The sequence below is a fragment of the Pinus tabuliformis genome, chromosome 4_2 (assembly GCF_031772625.1).
Source record: "Pinus tabuliformis cultivar Carrire ecotype Pingquan chromosome 4_2, CPIR1, whole genome shotgun sequence".
NCBI lineage: Eukaryota > Viridiplantae > Streptophyta > Pinopsida > Pinales > Pinaceae > Pinus > Pinus tabuliformis.
The window spans coordinates 639,926,653-639,941,558 of NC_142304.1; positions in this window are offsets into that span (position 1 = coordinate 639,926,653).

The following is a 14,906-nucleotide window of genomic DNA, read 5'->3' on the forward strand; positions in this document are numbered from 1 at the left end:
GACAGTCGGGCAATTACAGAACAAAGTATGGGATCCAGGAAGACCAAGATCAAAGACACATGATCAAGAGATCATGAATATTTTCTACTTTGGGAGTGTGATGTAGGAGCATTCAACCCAAGAGAAAATCATTATAATTAAGTAGACATAGGGGCTCATGTATCTTTAGAAAAGTTAGTTTGCTAAGTCTCACGTCAATGTAATATTAGACCTTTAAGTGATTTACTTAGATAATGAGAGGAGGTGGTAAATACTCTCAAATTAAAGGAGAACCTGAGTGGGTAGTAATGACAAAAGAGTTCAAAGTCAATTACAACTCTCAAATAGTTGCATGATTTGAGAGACTAGAGGGAGAGCTTTTAGAAATTAGAAGTGGACATAGAGGATAAAGTACATCTAGGAGTCAGTTCAATAGATCTAGGAGTCAATCCAGGATGAGTTCAATAGAACTCACTAGCATATATGTAAACCCACGGGTAGAGTCAAAGAGGGGGCCACAAATAGTTGAGGATCAGGCCTGCATGAGAGATAGAGTGTGTCATTCTGTAATCGTTGTGCATATTTATATATACAAATGTTAATTTCGACCTTGGATAAGTGTGTTTTGAGTGCTGAAATTGTAGTGAATTGGAATTCTGCAATAATTGTATGCAGGCAGAGTTGAGGTGAAACACAAAGAGGAGAATGATTCAGAACAATCGTAAGGGATCATTGAGTTCAATTGGAGCATCCGAGAAGAGCTCTAGAGAGACAGTGAAGTTGAGAGTTTGAGGAGTTAAGTTCGGAAGAGAAGTTGAGCAGTGGAAGCAGAAGACCCAGAACCTTTGAAGAAACTCAAACCACAAAGAGAAAATTGAGGGAAATGGCAAAAAAACACAAGTAAATAGATGGACGAGAAGTAAAATATAACTACACAGGAGCCATTAGATCTATGAGATCAATGGTCCAGATGATGCCGCTGAGGAGTAGGGCGAAACATCGGATTGGCGGAGTTATTTACAAAGTTTAAGTCCCACAAGTGTGAAACCCAGTTTACACTAAAAACGACTAAAAAACACATTCGGATTTAGAATCTGAACTTGAAAATTTATACAAGTTGGTCTATACCCTTATTGAGCCTAGAAGGAATAGCGGGTAAATGGAAACCATTGGGACGAGGACTAGAATGGGCCTTTATAACAGATCGATTATGATATTATGATTAAGTGACAGCCGACGGATCTGCCATCAGATCGACGGTCCAGATTTGATCGCTTATCACATATCGGAGAAGGCAGAGATCGGAAGTTATAGTGGAAAGGCTTGAAGGAGGTGGACCTGATGATAATTATAAGTGTGAATTATAATATTTTAAGTCCAACTTTGTGTTCCGGTTGGGTTTTTCCTTTGTTTTGCGTATGTTTCCTTTGGAAATGGAATAGTAAAGAATTAACACGCCGATAGTGTATTTTGATCGGGGTAAAGAGTATTTGGGCATGCGATAAGAGTGGACCCAAAGAGTTATTAAGCACGGCTTATATGAATTTATGCCCGTTATATTAATCTCATATCGGAGGAGATGTAATAATGTGTTAAAGTGACCATGGGAATGGAAAGTTGTGATAGTGATAAAGTTATCCTTGTTAAATGTGCCAAGATCGTACTAACAGTGAAAAAGGTATGGATTGCATGTATTTACTTTGTAAAAGGTTACTTGAAGGAAAATACTGCCGATAAGGAAGATTATGGATTAAATATATATATTAACCAAAGGTTAAGAGGGAAGGTTATATATATGTGGGCTTAAGGGGTTATATAAAGGTTATATCTAGTTTAAAGTCCCAATAGGAGCTTTTAAGTAGGGTGATTGAGTTCCAATAGAAAGGAACTATAAAAGAGGGCCTTAACCATGTATGGAAGAAGATTGACTCCTTTGTGAATTAAATTCCTGGGATAATGTAGGTATGCATGTTTATGCATACCGTGGGTATACAGCGAGGGTATCCCTGCATCAACATTAAATTGACAAAACATTTTGGCATCGTTGTCAGGGAGGTGTAAATATAAGCCTCAAGAAAAAAATATTGAATAGAAACATGACATGCATAGGGAAAGAGACTTTAGAGGTAGGTGTGTAGGTCGAGGAAGAACTGTAATTCCTACATCATCCCTCACTCCACCACAACCTCGTAGTGCCACACCACCCACACAAACTTAAATTCCATCCATAGCAGGCCAATATTGAATTCCTGAAGTCTTAAACTCTGAAATCCAATCTAAAGGTTCACCCACTTCATCAATAGAGGCTGTCATAGAAGAAGATCCTACATCTCCAACAATTGGAATAATTTTCTATCTTCAATTGGAGAACATCTTCTAGGTCAAGAGTTAGAAGTTCCTTCTGAAGAAGAAGAGGAAGAAACTTTTTTCAAACCATTGATAGAGGAACCAAAAGAACTAGAAGAAAAACTAGATAATCCTATTGTAGAACCAGATATATCTTCTGAGGAATCCATCATGGCTGAAGAAGGAGAAGGAGAAGTACACAATGTCAATGGTGAACAACATAGGATTGGGGGAGGAGGAGGAGGAAATAGAGGAAGTGGTAGAGGGGATGGTAGAGGTAGAGGAAGAGGAGATCCAAAACCATTTTAGTTCCCTATCCTTGATGAGGATACAACATTAACAATGAAGAACATATCACCCTGTATTCTCCCCATTTTTCATCGAATAAGAAGTGAATACCAACAGACATTTCTCTTTGAATTTGAAGTATTATGTAGATCATATGGCTATTTGCATGATGCTCAATAAATAAAATTGTTCCCTTCCACCTTAAAGGATTCAACATTAAAATGGTTTATGAGTTTACAAACAAATTCTATAAGGACATTGGCATAAATGAAAGATGCATTCTTAGATAAATATAAGGATTATTGTATGCCTCATAGAATCAAATATGTAGTCTTCAAAATGGTACAAAAATAAGATGATAATATTGAACAATTTCTCTAGAGATTTGTTTATAATATCAAAAGGAAAAAATTGAACAATCTGGATGAGGAAACTTTGAAAGCTCTCTTACTCAAATCCATAAAATATGAGTGGATTGATCTTCTCAATCTAATGGGAAAAGGAGATATTTCCTAGTTACCTTTTGCAGATATCTATGATTTATGTGTACATATTTCAAGAGGTAAAGAAAGAACAGGAAAAAGTTCAAGGGATCCTCTTTTGTCGAGAGTATATAAATGTGCAGCTGGGATAGTAAGTAGGGCAGAAATAGGTAGTTTTCTTGATAACTTTAAAACATATATTTTAGGGAGTCTCAGTGATAAAATTGACACCCTCAAAATACAAAACAAGTAGAAAGACGAAAATGTTGCATTATCCATCTTTTGTCCTAGGTGTAGAAAGAAACATGCTCTAAGAGAATGTCCTCTAGATTTAAAAAGCATGGAAACTTGTGTTATATGTGTGGAAAATCACAATACAAAAGAATGTCCCTCTATACTAGGTCTTAAGGTTGTTTTTAGTGAATAAGGAATGCCAAATCAGGTAGACCCCCTTTACTTTATTGCCAAAAGACAATTGAAAAATTCTCAAACAAATCCAACTTAAGGTTTTAATTGTCAACGATTTTCACAAACTTCACAAAATAACTGGAATCCACCTATGCCATGGTAGCCTTGGGCTCAACCACCACAATCTTTCAATCAAGAAAGGAAAATTCCTTATGGAAGATATTATCAATATCAACAATATCTACCACATTATCCAAATTTTCCACCACAACACTTCCTTGAAACCAACCAATCACCTCAAGCTCAAACTCAAAATCCAAATTCACAATTTTCTTTTCCATTTTCACAAAGACCAAACCAATTACGTGTTCAACCACTTCCAAATCCAAACAATAAAACTTGAAAATCCATTTACAACTTAGAAGGATAGAATCCTCAAACTGATATGGTAACTCCGTTAGATCTAAATAATGTTCAATTAAGATCTGATAATGTATTAGAAAGGAAGAAACGATTTGTTGTTATTTAGGGAACACAAAAGAATTGTCAAAAAGATAATAATAACTCTTCAGAAGAAATTTCCCTTCCTTAGAAAGAAAATATTGAAATAGAAAAAAGTCCCACACATTCTAATAATACTCCTATTATAGAAAAACCTTCAGTGTCTATCTCAAGACCACCTTTCCCTAAAAGGTTGAAAATTGATAAGGTAGTAGAAAAGCAAGTCATATTGCTTAATTATGATATGCAAGATAAATTGAAAAATGTATGTATAAAAATTTCTTTATTACAAGCAATAAAATAAATACCAATTTTTACAAAAACAATTAAGGAATTGAGTACTAAAGGATCAAGAAGAAAAAGAAAAGAAATAAAAAGAATTCAATTAGTCGGGAAAATTGCAAATATTATTATGGGGAAGAAAATAGTTCAAAAATATTTAGATCCAGGAAGCCCCATTGTAAAAACACACATGAATGGAACTGAAATACCAAACAATTTGATTGATCTAGGAGTAGCCATCAACATAATGAGAAAACAAACCATGGAAAAATTAAAGCTTCGTAATCTTCAATACACACCAACATTGTTACAATTAGCAGAAAGGTCTGTAATTAAACCCAATGATGTGTTAGAAGATATATATGCATCCTTAGATTCCTGGGAATATCCTATTGATTCCATGATTCTAACCCCCAAGAAAAATTTAGGAGGACATCCATTAATCTTAGGAAGGCCATGGTTAGTTGCAGTTGATTCCTTTATCAATTGTATACTGGGAGACAAGTTTACCTCAGATGGAAGCTCAACAAAGAAATTTACATTGTACACACATGCAAAAACATTGACAGAAGTAGAAAATTAAGAATGGATGGATGAAGATGATGATATCCAACCACTTTTCACTATTGCACAAATAAATGAGGAGGATCAAATTTTAGATTCAATAGAAATCAGGAATCCTCTTTATATTGTGATGATAGTCAAAATTTTTAAGAATAGTGTAATATCAAATATCTATCATCTAGACAAATGTCTTTACATTCTATGGAAAGGTTTGGAAATTATTCAATAGAATTTTTTCTAGAAAAAGCCTTGAACATCAATGAAAACCTAGAAGAATTACAAAAAAAAAACTGGTAGAAATATTACAAAAAGACTCTTCTGCATGTGTATTGGAATACACTTATATTAAAGGAATTGATCCAAAAAACTGCATGCATCATATCTATATTGAACAAAATGCTAGACTAGATTGACAACCACAAAGAAGAATGGATCCAAACTTAAAAGAAATTGTTAAAGAGGAATTGTAGAAAATATTAAATGTAAATTTCATATATCCAATATTAGACAGTCAGTGGGATTCACCCATAGTACTCGTTCCTAAGAAAAATGGAAAATGGAGAGTATGCATTGATTACAGGAAATTGAATAAAGTAAATTTGAAAGATCACTTCCCACTTCCTTTCATAGATCAAGGTTTAGATGCAATAGAAGGGAAGAAATATTTATCATTTTTGGATGGTTTTAGTGGGTATAATTAGATTCAGGTAGCACCTGAAGATCAAGAGAAAACCACATTCACCTATCCATGGGTAACTTATGCTTTCCGAGTGCTTCCTTTTTTGTTATGAAATGGTCCAACAACATTCAAAATAGTAGTACTAGGAATTTTCTCTGATCTTATTCATGATTGTGTGGAAGTGTATATGGATGATTGCACAGCTTATGGAAATTCTTTAGAAGAAGCACTTGAAAATTTAGAAAGGCTTGTCATAATATTCAAAGAAGCAAATATTTCATTAAGTCATGAAAAGTGTTTTATGTTGTTTAATGAAGGAATTGTTTTAGGTCACCATATTTGAGGAAATGGAATTAAGGTAGACTCGTCTAAGGTAGAAGTTATTTCCAAATTATCAACGCCAAGTTGTCAATGATACGTTAGGAGTTTTCTTGGTTTTACTGGATATTATAGAATATTCATAGAAAGCTTCACAAAGGTTGCATATCCACTCTTCAAATTACTCCCCAAAGACTGTGAATTTAGCTAGAACTCTGATTTTCAGAAAGCTTTTGAAACTTTGAAAAAGAAGATCTCTTAAGCACCCATGTCAAAAGGACCTAATTGGAAATTTCATTTTCATATATCAATTGATGCTTCAGACAGAGCTCTAGGAGTTGTGTGAGGACAAAAACACCTCACTCCTTATGCCATTTATTAAACCAGTAAAAATTTAACTCCTGCAAAGCTAAAACATATTGTAACTGAAGAGTTTTTTGTTGTCATTCATGCCATTAATAAATTTAGACATTACATTACTGGCTATGAAAATTTTGTTGATACACACCATTCTGCCATTATATATTTAATGAACAAACCAGCTACTAATGGTAGAGTAACAACATTGCTATTATTGTTACAAGAATTTAATATCACCATTCTGGACCGACTTACAAAACAAAACACAATTGTTGACTTTTTATCTCAAATTTACAATGATAACAATGATATTAGTGTAGAGGATAAGTTTCTTGATGAATATATTTTTGCAATATCTACTAAATCACCTTGGTTTGCAAATGTTGGGACATAGTAAAGCTACGTTTTATCCTCATATTAGTTTAATTAGTCATTCATATTTATATGTTTATCTCCATTTTAGAAAAGAATTTAGAAGAAACGATTGTAGAAGTTGAATAAAATCAATCATTAATGAATTTTGTAATTTTCGGGTCTAAAAGATAACTTTCGATAATTTTCTATGCAGGAATATGAATTAACAATTTTTGCTCAAATGATGGAACAACAAAGACCAAGAAAAGAAAAGGGACAATGTATCGTTCATGAAGGCTACCAGAAGAATAGGGGAATCGAGTTTATTTTGGAATAAAATATGGTTGTTGGTTTCAAAATCCTTAGGATCTCCTAATCCTAAGGATTCACTCCTATCCATTTATCTCTCATAGATTATATAAATCCGATAGGTGAAATACAACATGCCAGCTAGGAATTGGGAGATTGTAACTTTCATTTGTGACATAGAGTATTCTCACTATGGTGATGTTGTATCTTTATTATTGAATTTAATGAGAAATATTGTGTTTTACTTGTAATCACATTCTGAGTGTCTTTCAACAGTGACTTCTGGAGACTCTAGGCTCGATCGCTAGGGGATTTACTGCTTTACTTGTACCATACTTATTTATTTTTATTCTTGCAATTGTTTATTCCTGTTATTTCATGAAACTAGAATTATTCTGATTGTTGTGAGCATTGATATTTATGATTTAGATTTACCATTCATCGTAGATTCTAGATCTTGATATGTTTACATCTTTGTGTTACTATTTGATGAATTTCTCAAATTGTTTTAAGTATTTGATTGTTGTTCCTTCTGAGTAGTGTTATCAAAGACCTTCAGTTCACATTTGTTTCTTTTAGTTAAAATCTTGAATAGTTTCTTGTTGTTTATTTGTTGTAGTTTTCCTTTTTGTTGAATGAATTATTGCATATACTAGTTATTAGATCTACAAAGAGTGATTCCTTTAGCGTACTTGCATTCAGATTCAGTTTTCTGCGCAATAGATTAAAATAGATTTGAAAATGCTTCAAGGTTTGCCTTCAGATTTATTTTGGATTGAACATCGAGAATTACATATTAATTATTGCAATGTTTTGAAATCATTTCATTCTGAATTAACCTCTAAATTCACTTGCATAGACAATGTTGAATAATATTGAAATAAACAGACTTACCCTAGGTTGATAATTAATGTAGTTATTAAGATTGCTTTTAATAGTCATCCTAGTGCACCCATATTTTGGCATTGTTGCCTGGGAGAGTGTTTCAAAGTGATTTCTTTTTATTTTTCTTGTTGTAAAAGAATTGGCTATTAAAATTGGGAGGTAAGAACCTGTGTAATCACTACGTAAAGTGCTTGCTCCACATACAACTTTTCAACAAATGCATAGAGGTTAAATATGAGTAGGGGTTTTTATGAATGACTAAGTATAAAAAGGTAGAAAAAGATCAGAACCCCCCACCCAATCCACAAAACCCAAGGGATTGGTGAGACTTGGAAGATCAACTTTTATAGAAAAAATCACAAGAAAAGCAGAATCACAGGTATCAGGAGGACCCTAGACTATATCTGGAAAAATCCCTACCATAATCCCTTAGGCAGCAGGGTCACCATCTGCAGCCTACGCTAAGATTCATAGCCAAACCAGAGGATTTGAATAGATCTTTTAGGTTACCAAAAATTTACATTTTGATCCTTCAGAAGAGGGAAAATTATGCAATTTAAGAGAAGGAGAGGGAGAACCAGTGAAGATGCTAAGGTTGACCCACAATTGTATGAACTAGGATCTCCTGTGATCCCAAATCCAAGCAGTGTCATAAAGCAACCTTGGATTGAAAATACTCCACTCACTCAGATAGAATCCCCTAAAGTCCTTAAAGCATATTGGCACATTTTCAACCAAATAGTGAATCCACCACCTCAAGGTTGGACCTCCACATTGGAATATCGCATTGTTGACCCTGTAGCCAATGCCCCGATGAAAGTTATTCCCTTACAAAACATTCCAACCTTCCATGGGATGACCACAAAAGATCTAGAGCCTTATTATTTGAGTTTGACATCCTATGCAGAGTATACTATTAGACCACCAATCCTCAAAAATTGAAGTTGTTCCCTTCTACCCTAAAAGGAGAAACTTTGCGATGGTTTATGGGTTTGGGTAGACGCACTATTAACTCTTAGGATGAAATGAAAACTTATTTTCTCACAAAATATCAGGACTATTGTATGACTAGGGAATTAAATGATGAAATATTTAAAATTTATGTGAAGGATAATGAAACTCTAGACGAATATGTTGAACAGTTTCAGTACAATTTGTAGAGATCCTCTCACTCCACATTACGAAAAGTAGTCCTGAAAGCCATCCTAACAAAAGGAATGAAAGAAGAATGGATAGAAAATTTAAATCTGATGGGGAGGGGAGAAATTTCTTAAGAGGATTATGATGAAATTGTCTGATTTTGTATTAGGTGTTTGCAAGGTAGCCCACGCACTAGGTTAGGAAGCCAAGTTTTTATGACTAGAGGAAGAAAATTTCCCAGTGGAGGCATGACAAGAGTAGAAATCAAAAACCTCCTGGAGGACTTCAAGATAGACATCTTAGGCACACTGACTACAGAGTTAGATGTCCTATAGGCCAAATAGAAACAAGCCTTAGCATAACAGAATTTGGCCATTTTTTTCCCATGCTGCCGAAAGAAGCATAGTCAATGGGAGTGTCCATTGGACATGGTCCAGACATGCGCTATCTGAGCCAAGGACCATGATACTGAGCAGCGTCCATCACTTCTAGGGATGAAAGAAGTTTTTAAATAAGCAGAAGAAGACACAGAACTAATGTACTTAATGAACCAGCATCAATAGTGGCAAGGCCGACCCACAATTATGTCACAAGACTCATCTCAATAATTTCCTTCCATGCCATTTAATCAGCAACATAATTTCAGAACAACATGGCAATGTCAATCAACTTTCTCAACATGGCAGTCCAAACCATTTCCTATATCACCTTGGAAAACTTCATCCTTTCCAGGTAATGGTTGGTCGAATTCTCCTTTTTCTACTCCTTTTTGGCAAAATAATCTATACCCATCCCAGTGGTCTATCGTTACTTCACAAAATTTGAAGTGGTCTCCGAATTGGTAGTGACCTCTAGGGATAACCAATTTGCCTATGGGTATAGGACCTCAACCTCAACCTCCATTATTAGTCCCATATCCATTACATCAAAATCCTTATCCCCTTCTGCATCCCCAACTAACAGCTGAACGAAATCCATACCCCAATAACAGACCAGTTCAACTGATACAAATTGTTGAAAATTCAAACCTTGGGACCGAAAGAAAATAATGATCTCAACTTAGGCTAAGGTCAAGACACATTATCACTCCTACGAAAGACAAAAACCAGCAACCAAATGAGTTACAAACATCACCTGTAACTACATCTTCCATTGTGAATGACACAAAAATAAAAAAGGGAGAAGACACACTTGAACAGAAAGATCCTGAAAAATTCGTAGTTACTTCTCCCCCGTTGCCTGAAAGATTAGAAATAATTAAACCAATTATTTAACCAAACTTTAATCTCTTAGGAGAACTTAAAAATATTTTCATTAAAATTATTCTACTCCAAGCCATCCAAGATATTCCTATTTATGCTAAGACGATTAAATAACTATGTGTGAAAAAGGCTGTAAGGAAGATAAAAGCTTCACCAACTATCCCTGTCATAGGAACCTTGTTTTATTTACTTTTGGGCAAGGAAACAATGATAAAATATGAATATCCAGGGAATACCAGAGTTACAGTCCAAATATATGGCTACTCCTTTCCGAATACACTAGTTGACCTGGGCACATCCATTAACATCTTAACCATGGAAACTTGTGAGACAATTGGTATCATAGCTCTGGAACCAACCACCACCCTGCTAGAACTCGTTGATCATTCAGTGCTAAAACCAGAGGGAAATTTACAGGACATTATAGTTCACATTGATTCATGGGAGTATCCAGTGCATTTTCTAGCTATCAACTCAAAAAGTTGATTAGATGGGCACCCTTTAATTTTGGGTTGACCTTGGTTGGAAATAACTGATGCTTACATAGGTTTCCGTGTGGGAAGCATGACCATTGCCAAGGGGAATGCTATAAAGAGTCTCATTTTATATCCTCCTACCAAACCAAGTCATCCAATTGTGAAAATATATAAACGACCACCCACATACCTGGCAGAAAGTATTCATTCACCACTTAAACTAGTAGAGGTGCTTAAGTTCAAGAATCAAACTGAAGACAATGTAATTAACAACTTTATTAATCAGCGAGCCACTACGAATAATGTCAAATGTCAAATGTTAAAAGCTATTCTTGAAAATGAAGCCTTGGAAGACCCTTTGAAATATTCTAATGATGAGCGTATTCCGACAACTGATGTTCATAACAGCAAGCCTGTTGAAATTGACCTAGGAAAGATTTTAAACATCAATGATAGTCTGGACAGTGATCAACAACAAAATCTCATTCAAGTGCTGCAAAATTTTGATTAGAACTACCCAGACATGAAGGGCAGAGACCCACAATTATGTAAGCATCATATCTACATCGAAAAGGATGCTCATTCTATCCAACAACCTCAATGAAGACTGAATCCATATCTCAAAGATATTGTAAAATAAGAACTACAGAAGTTGCTTGATGTGATTTTTATTTATCCCATTTCGGATAGTAAGTGGGTCTCTCCGCTGGTAGTTGTTCCCAAGAAAAACAGAAGTGGCACATCTGTGTGGATTATAGGGAATTGAACAAAGCCACACAGAAAGATCACTTCCCTCTTCCATTTATTGATCAAGTCCTTGATACACTGGCTGGAAAATAGTTCTTTATCTTTCTTCGTGGCTGGAGCAACTATAATCGGATCCAAATCACCCCCGAGGACAAAGACAAAGCTAGCTTTACCTATCCATGGGGTACATTTTCTTATTAAGTGTTACCATTTGGTTTATGTAATTCCCGACCTACATTTCAAAGAGCCATACTTAGAATTTTTGTTGATATGATAAATTAGGGACTTGAAGTTTACATGGATGACTTCACCCCGTATGGGGACGAATTTCACAAAGCCCTACAAACATTAGAGAAGGTTTTGGAATGATGCATCGCCATCAGGTTGTCATTAAGTAATGTAAAGTGTCACATGGTGATGACAGAAGGCGTAATTATAGGACACTACATTTCTGCGGCTGGGATATAGGTAGATCCAGTGACGATAGAGGTAATTCTCGTACTACCTACAACATGTACTTAGAAGGAGGTACGTAGAATCCTCGAATATGCAGTATACGATCGCAGGTTCATAAAAAAAAATCACAAATTGTTCCGCCTTTGTATGATTTAACGGGAAATGTTGAACTTAAATGCTATGATAAATGTGACACTGATTTCACAGATTTGAAGAAATTAGTTTCGATGGCACCAGTATTGCATGGACCCAATTGGGAGCTATCCTTTCATATCTCTATGAACACGTCAGATGCAGCAATAGGAACTATCCTTGGCCAAGAGGAGGACAAAAATCCTTATGTTATTTACTATATCAACAAAAAATCTTACTACTATTGAACTTAATTATATAGTAGCAACAAAGGAATTTTTAGTTGTCATTTATGCCATAAATAAATTTAGACATTATGTAATTGGCTATCAAGTTTTATGTATACTAATGATTCCTCCATTAGATATTTAGCTAAAAAATCAGTTACAAATGGACGAGTGACTCATTGGTTGTTACTTTTGCAGGAGTTTGATATCACCATTAAAGACCGTCTAGGGAAGGAAAACCCAGCTGTGGATTTTCTATCTCGGGTTCAAAAGATAAATGATCCATTGATAGTGGATGACCAATTTCCAGACGAAAATTTGTTTTCCATAACAGTTAAAATGCCATGGTATGCATATGTAGCAAACTATCTAGCGGTAGGAAAGTTTCCCAAACACTTGATAGCAAGGGAGAGGAAACAAATTGTCAAGCATAGCACCCAATTTTCTTGTATTGGTGGATACCCTTTTCATACATGGTCTGATATGTGCACACGCATATGTATTCGTGAAGATGAAATCTAAAACATCCTGAAGGCCTTTCATGACAAACCTTGTGGAGGACACTTCACAGATCGGAGAACTGGGCATAAGGTATTAAAAATGGGCTATTATTCACCCACCATTTTTAAATACACTAATAAATATGTCCAGGCTTGTGATAGTTTCCAAAGGATGGGTTTTCCTAGTTAATCTGATGAAATTTCGTTGCATCCTCAATTGGTAATAGAACCTTTCGAATGATGGGCATTGGATTTTGTTGGACCATTTCATCCACCATCAAACCAAAAGGCCTAGATACTAGTTTCTACAGACTACCTAACAAAATGGGTAGAAACAGTAGCTTTTCCAAAAGATACGGAAGAATCCATAATTAATTTCCTTTTTGAATTATTTATGTGGTATTGTTTACCTAGGGAAGTGATAACAGATGGAGGGGGGGGATTTGTAGTACATAAGATTACATCCACTCTACGGAACCACCAAATCATTCATAGAGTCACTTCCCCATATCAATCGCAGGCAAACATGCGGGTTGAAAGCACTAATAAGGTCATTGAAGCAATTTTGACCAAGACAGTTTCAACACATCGATGGGACTAGGCTGCTAGACTTCTAAAGGCCTTGTGGGCTTATCGCACAACTTGGCGAAATACTACTGGATATTCTCTGTACCAACTTGTATTTGGAAAAGAACCCATATTTCCTATTGAATTTGAAATAAAGACTCTCACAATAGCCCAGGAAGTGTGAATGGATCTAACGGGGGCCCAAACTAAATGACTTCAACAAATAAATGAATTGGATGAAATTCGACTACCTGCTCTACAACACACCACAATTATTTAGCAGCAAAGGGCTAGGTTGCACGAAAATCTTATTAAAAACAATGCATTTCAGAAAGAGACTGGGCTCTCCTCTATGATTCTAGATTTCAAGACTTTCCGGGTAAGATACAAACAGGGTGGCTTGGCCCATATGAAATTCAAGAGGTGCACAAAACTGTCAATCTCAGTCTGACCCCCATTGATGACTCTAGCCATTATTTCTGGGTGAATGGACATCAAATACGTCTTTATCATAAGCCAATCACCAAATAGTCTTATTCCAACAAGTACATGATGAACCCACTATGCAAATTTTAGCTGGAGGGAGTAATGACTCGACAACTTTACTCTCATGAAAACTTATCTCTCTTCAGCTATAAATAATGTATATATTTTTCTTACAATTGGTTCTAATTTATTTTAGATAGGCATCACTCTGTAAATAATGAGATTTCTCTTGTTTGTTTGGTATGTTCAATATTTGCGGTTCAATCAATTGAACAACTGTTTTTCAGTCAATTGAACAATTGTTGTTCTGTCAATTGAACAACTAGTTTTTAGTAGAATGAACAACTCTGATTTCTTTTTTGTGTGTTTATTATTCAATCAATTGAAAAATTGTTGTTCATTCAATGGAATAGTTGTTGTTCGGTATAACGAAAAACTCCAATTTCTTTTTGGTGTCTTTTTTGTTCAACCAATTGAACAACTGTTGTTCGGTAGAATAAATAGCTCTGGTTTCTTTTTGTTGTTCAATAAATTGAACAACTATTGTTCAGTCAATGGAACAGTTGTTGTTCGGTAGAACAAACACCTCCAATTTATTTTTGGTGTGTTTGTTGTTCATTCAATTGAATAGTTATTGTTCAGTCAATTGAACAACTATTGTTTGGTAGAACGAATAACTCTGATTTATTTTAAGTGTGTTTGTTGCTCAATCAACTGAACAACTATTGTTTAGTCAATTGAATAGTTGTTGTCCAGTAGGACAAACAACCATGATTTCTTTTTGTTTTAATCAATAATTGTTGTCCGAATAACCACACAATTGCCATTCACTTTTAATCGAGCAGCCATTTTTTTTTCCCATGATTTCCTATCAAAACCATCTTCTTGTATTGGGAATTTGTACCCAAGATAATGAAAAAATAGTAATATTAATAACATTATGACTTGTCAAACCATTGATGGCTATATTTATTCTGAAACTGACCTGGTTTATCTATATAATGACTGGCTAAATATCTCCTCTTTGGACATATCATAAAATGATTCACTATCTTAATACCATGATGGTTTATCTTTCACACTTTAAATTGATAATTCCCTTTGCTATGATGATATAGGGTTAAAAAACAAGTTTCATTGGAATTTTTTACTTCTCAT